The 5,785-nt window shown below is 40.3% G+C and overlaps 1 pseudogene; it reads left to right on the forward strand.

Annotated features, from left to right (window-relative positions):
• The first annotated feature begins 4,661 nt into the window (after positions 1 to 4,661).
• On the forward strand, positions 4,662 to 5,382 carry LOC122424381 (annotated as a pseudogene).
• Positions 5,383 to 5,785: the final 403 nt, after the last annotated feature.

The raw sequence follows: 5,785 nt of genomic DNA on the forward strand, positions 1-5,785 counted from the left end.
AAGACTCTTGAGAGTCCCTTGGACTGCAAGGAGATCCAACCAGTCATCCTAAAGGAGATCAGTCCTGGGTGTTTATTGGAAGGACTGATGCTGAAGCTGAAACTCCAATACTTTGGCCACCTCATGCGAAGAGTTGACTCATTTGAAAAGACCCTGATGCTGGGAGGGATTGGGGGCAGGAGGACAAGGGGACGAAAGAGTAGATGGCTGGATGGCATCACCGACTCAATGGACATGAGTTTGAGTGAACTTCGGGAGTTGGTGATGGACAGGGAGGCCTGGCATGCTGCGATTCATGGCATCTCAAAGAGTCGGACACGACTGAGTGACTGAACTGAACTGAAACTCTGTTTCTGGCCTATCACATTGATTAAATCATTTCCTACGCTAACACCATGAATTAAAAAAAAAAAAAAAAAAAACAGCCAGAAGTTGAGGATGTAACAAATCACTTTCTTTTCCTTCAAAGAAACAAAGGATTTACTCAAACTAGTGTAGTTAAAACTCCTTTCTGGTGACTGCCTACATTTACTGTGTGCCTGGAGTGTCTGACTGCTATATTTACTTAATCTTTATTTCATTCTGTCTATAGAGCTCAATTAAGAAGAAAGTCAGCTGGACAGCTGCCTGGGACATCAGTTCATAAAGCACATTAAAATAGCCCTAGGATAAATGTAAATACAATGCTAGTTAAGTCAGGTTTCCACATGAGACTCCTAACATAATTGGCAAAAGTAGGTAACACACTCAAGTGCAATTTATGGAAATACTTCTCCTGGTGCTGAACTTACTCTGCTGAGTTACTTGTGAAGCATAATTGCAAACTGCATGATCCAATTACAGGCTGCTCCAGTAGCCTTGAGACAAGCTGGCTGAGTGTCAGTTGACATTCTAAAACTGAGTCAGGCATGGTAAAGTGGTTTCATTTTTTGTTTTAATCTAAAAAAAGTGATTTAGCTCATTATCTACATTTCAACCCTTGGAATATGCCCCTAAGAAACATTTTGTTTCAGAAATTTAAATATAAATTCGAAGTGAGAAGAATGGTGAAAGGTAGGAAATGATTTGTCAACCTGAAGCCCATAAAATTAGAATGTGGGGTTATAATTTGAACAAAATGTAACACCACTTACCTAAGTAAGTTACTTTTTTTGTGTGATTATGGGTTATTAAAAAAAAAAACCTGAAAGACAATTTGAACCAAGTTAAAAAGTTGGCCCAAAATGTATATACCCTATTAATAGAAAAGCCACTTTATTTTGGTGTCTATTAAATAAATGTTAAATACATATTTGAAAAAGATCAACTTCCAGGAGTATCTCCAGATAGTTGGAGTGTCTAAAGTGCTATCTTGTCTCCATCCAGCCTGGTCCCTGGTAAACACACTTGCACCCTTCACAAAAGAGACCTACAGAGGTTAGTATCATATCAAGAGACTACTTTCAAGGAATAATTTTGTCAGAGGCCTGACAGCAAGAGATTGTATTTCCCATCCTGGATCCTCGAGGTAAGCAATAGTCCATAGTCCAGAACTGTTGAAAACTGTCATTATTTGTTTTGTTTTTAGATATAAATTGACAGATGACATGAAATAGAGATGGATATTAAACATACCAGACATCAGAATCAGGATCCCAGGAGTCTGAAATGAGCTGATATGAAGAAGTTGAACTTAGCAAGACTAAATATGAGAAAATTAGATTTAAGTTTTATACTTAGGCATAAGAAGAGGAGGAAGGAAAAAAAAAAAAAAAGAACGAAGGACACAATACTAACATGTGAATAGCACTATAGACTTTCATGTAAATGAGCAGAATAAAAGGAGGGAATGCAAAATATAGGTACTCATACTGTTTGAGGTTACATGCGTAACTGAAAATCTGATGAGGGAGGAGAGGACGGCACTTGGGCAATTTCAGGAGGAAGCAAAGAAGCTCAGGATCTTCCTAGGTGTCAAAGTGGTAAAGAATCTGCCTGCCAATGCAGAAGATGAGGGTTCAATCCCTGGGTCATGAAGATCCCATGAAGAAGGAAATGGCAACCCACTCCAATATTCTTGCCTGGAGAATGCCATGGACAGAGCAGCAGACAGGGCTATAGTCCATGGGGTTACAAAAGAGTCAGGCATGACTGAGCAATGAGCATGGCTGCTTTTACCATAAACCACAAACCAAACTTGGGATTCAATTTCAGGAGGCCAACAGAGACTTCAAAACCATTTTTGGATCCCTAAACTATCCACAGAATCTCAGATTAAGACTTCAATTGGGAGAACTATCTTAGAGTTCATACAACCACAGATATGAACACCAACTTCACCACTACTACTAGGATAGCATTGGGCACGTTACTTAAATTTGATCAGCCTTACAATCCTCATCACAACATAGGAATAGAAGTATTTACCTTTAAGGGTAGTGGTATGGTTAAAATGAGATCATTATTTCATAGATTCACCTAGCAGTTAGTAAATACTCCCTCAATGATTGATTATCATGGAGAAGATAACATAGAAAAGGGACCCATGTGTCGTGTATGACTCAAAGGGAGTTATAGAGAGCTAGAATTTTGCTCAAAATAAAATGAAGTATAAATTGGTTCAGCTGCTAGGGAAAACAGTATAAAGATTCCTCAAAAAATTAAAACTAAAACCACTAAATGATCTAGCAATTCTACTCCTGGATATCTAAGAAAACAAAATCACTAATTAGAAAAGATATATGTACGCCTGCGTTCACTGCAGCATTACTTACAATAGCCATGACATGGAAGCAACCTATGTGTCTATCAATAGATAAAGAAGATGTGGTGTGCGCACGCGCACACACACACACAAACACAATGGAATATTACTTAGTCATAAAAAGGAATGAAATAACACCATTTACAATAACATGGATGAACCTGGAGCGTGTGATGCTAAGTGAAATAAGTCAGAAAAAGACAATAGCATATGATTTCATTTATATGTGGAAACTAAAAACAAAACTAATGAACAAATATGACAAACAGCAAGAGTTATAGGTAACAGAGGAGAAAACAGGTGGTTGTCAGAGTGGAAATGGGTAGGGGGAGAAAAGAAAGGTGAGAGAGATTAAGGGGTATAAAGTTCAGGAGAAAAATAAATGAGTCATGAATATGAAGTTTACAATATGGGAAACACAGTCAAGAGTTATTAATATCTTTGAAAGGTGACAGATTTTAACTAGGCTTATTGTGGTGATCATTCTGAAACGTACAGAAGGCCAATTATACTTCAAAAGCAAACATATTCAGAGAAAAAAAGATTTGTGGTTGCCAGAGGGGGAGGACAAGCGGAGGTGGAATTGATGAAGGTAGTGAAAAGGAACAAAATTTCAGTTATGAGATAAATTAGTACCACGGATATAATGTATTTACCACACGGTAAATATATTACTGCTGAGTTTCATATAAGAAGGTTGTTAAGACAGTCAATCCTAAGAGTTATCATCACAAGAAAAATTTATATTTCTTTATATATACACACACATATACATATACATATATGAGATTATTGTCATTGAGCTTACTGTGGCAATCGTTTCATGATGTATGCAAGTCAAATCAATGGTCTATACCTTAAACGTAAATAGTGCTCTATGTCAACTATATCTCAAAAAATTGGAGAACTAAATCACTGTCAGTTAAAAAAAAAGAAAACAGAGAGAGAGATAAAGCATGCCATTGTTTGGAGCTACACCCTTCAAATCAACTCTCTCTTGAGGTATTGAGCCTTCCATCGCCAGAGATGGTCAACCAGAATCTGAAGAAATGGTTATCAGTGACATCATAGACAAGGAAACAGAGGGCTGAATTAAATCCAAATAGGCCAGCCTGGGTCTATGCACACTTGGCCAGGAGTCACAGCATGGTGAGTGAGAGGTGTGGGCAGAGTATAGCATGAACCAGACCTCTGTCTCCAAATTGAGACATGATATGTGGGAACTGTCAACCTTGTTGGGTGATGGCTTTTTCACTCCTGTTTATAGGGAAAATGTTGCTCAGTCACGTCAGACTCTGTGATCCCATGGACTGGAGCCCACCAGGCTCCTCGGTCCACGGAATTCTCCAGGCAAGAATATTAGAGTCAGTTGCCATTTCCTTCTCCAGGGGATCTTTCCTATCCCAGGGATCAAACCCAGGTCTTCTGCATTGTGGGCAGATTCTTTACCACTGGCACCACCAGGGAAGCCCGATTTAATAAGTTTAAGCAAATAAGTATTCTTTGCAAAGTGTGATGTTTATGACTGATAATACTGTAAATTATTAGATGCCTTTATCAATTGTTGACTTCTAAATTTTGACTCATTTTCACATCATGTTTCTTTTAAAATATCTTGACTACTCTACCTATGTGATGATAAAAAGAACTTTCCATGTGAAACAAAGTTGAGAACAAAGTCCCCCCGCTCAAGAATTGCATGTGCCTTGCTCTAGCACCAGACCTGGCCATCGCTTGCTCCCCCTCTCAGCCCTTGCTCCCCATGGCCCTGAGGGAGGGTGGGCCATAGAGGCCTCTAAGAGTAGGAGGTGCGAGGGAGCAGGCCTGGGAGTTGAAATGTCATGGGGGAGCACCTGCAGCAAGATAGCAAAGACAGGCCCAGGAGCAACGGTGTCCAAAGAGAAACAAGCACTAAAAAAATCTCAACATGGAAAATGTCAACCAGGACAATGAGAAAAGGATGAAAATGGACAAGATGCTAATAAAGGAGAGCCTGTAGCCCTCCCCTTGGGAGCTGTGAACACTGTGTACCTAGGGGAAATTGTAGGTGGTTCTGTGGTAGGCAGCTTATCACGCAGTGTAGATGGGACATGACTCGGAGGCATGGACAGCCACAGGTAAGGACGAGAGAAGAGAATATGGGAAGGACTGGGGGGGAAGTGAGGAAGCTGACTGAATATCTGAGGGGAAAGCATTTGAGTCATAGTCTGTGGACAGTCATAGTCTGTGGTGCTAGAGAAGACTCTTGAGAGTCCTTTGGACTGCAAGGAAATCAAACCAGACAATCCTAAAGAAAATCAATCCAGAATATTCATTGGAAGGATTGATGCTGAAGCTCTAAGAATTTGGCCACCTGATGCAAAGAGTCAAATCATTGGAAAAGACCTTGATGCTGAAAAAAACTGAAAGTAAAAGAAGAGGGTGGAAGAGAATGAGACGGTTAGATAGCATCACTGAGTCAATGGACATGAATTTGAGCAAACTGTGGGAGACAGTGCAGGAGGACAGAGGAGCCTGGTGTGTTGTAGGCCATGGGGTCGCAGAGTCAGACATGACTTAGTGACCGAACAACAAATGTGAGCAGTTAGCACAGACCCCCTCACCATGACCATCATGATGACTTTTGCCTTGTGCCTTGAATCCTGATGTTTTCCCTCAAGTTAACAGGAAGACACACGTTTCCTAAACTTACAGGTTTGTGACGTATGTTTGTTGTAAACCTTTTGGTGTTACTTGTTTCTTGTGGGTCTCCTATTACTAGCTTCTAATTGAATGCTGTGCTTCTGACCCAATCTCTAAGTTTCTGTCAACAGGAGAGGTTTACCTATTGTATGGATGTTCATTATATGCTACTGCTAAATCACTTCAGGGGCTTCCCTTGTGGCTCAGCTGGTAAAGAATCCGCCTGCAATACAGGAGACCTGGGTTCGATTCCTGGGTTAGGAAGATCCCCTGGAGAAGGGAATGGCTACCCACTCCAGTATTCTGGCCTGGAGAATTCCATGGACTGTATGGTCCCCAGGGTTGCAAAGAGTCACTCAT

Source organism: Cervus canadensis, chromosome 22 (genome assembly GCF_019320065.1).
Source record: "Cervus canadensis isolate Bull #8, Minnesota chromosome 22, ASM1932006v1, whole genome shotgun sequence".
Lineage (NCBI taxonomy): Eukaryota > Metazoa > Chordata > Mammalia > Artiodactyla > Cervidae > Cervus > Cervus canadensis.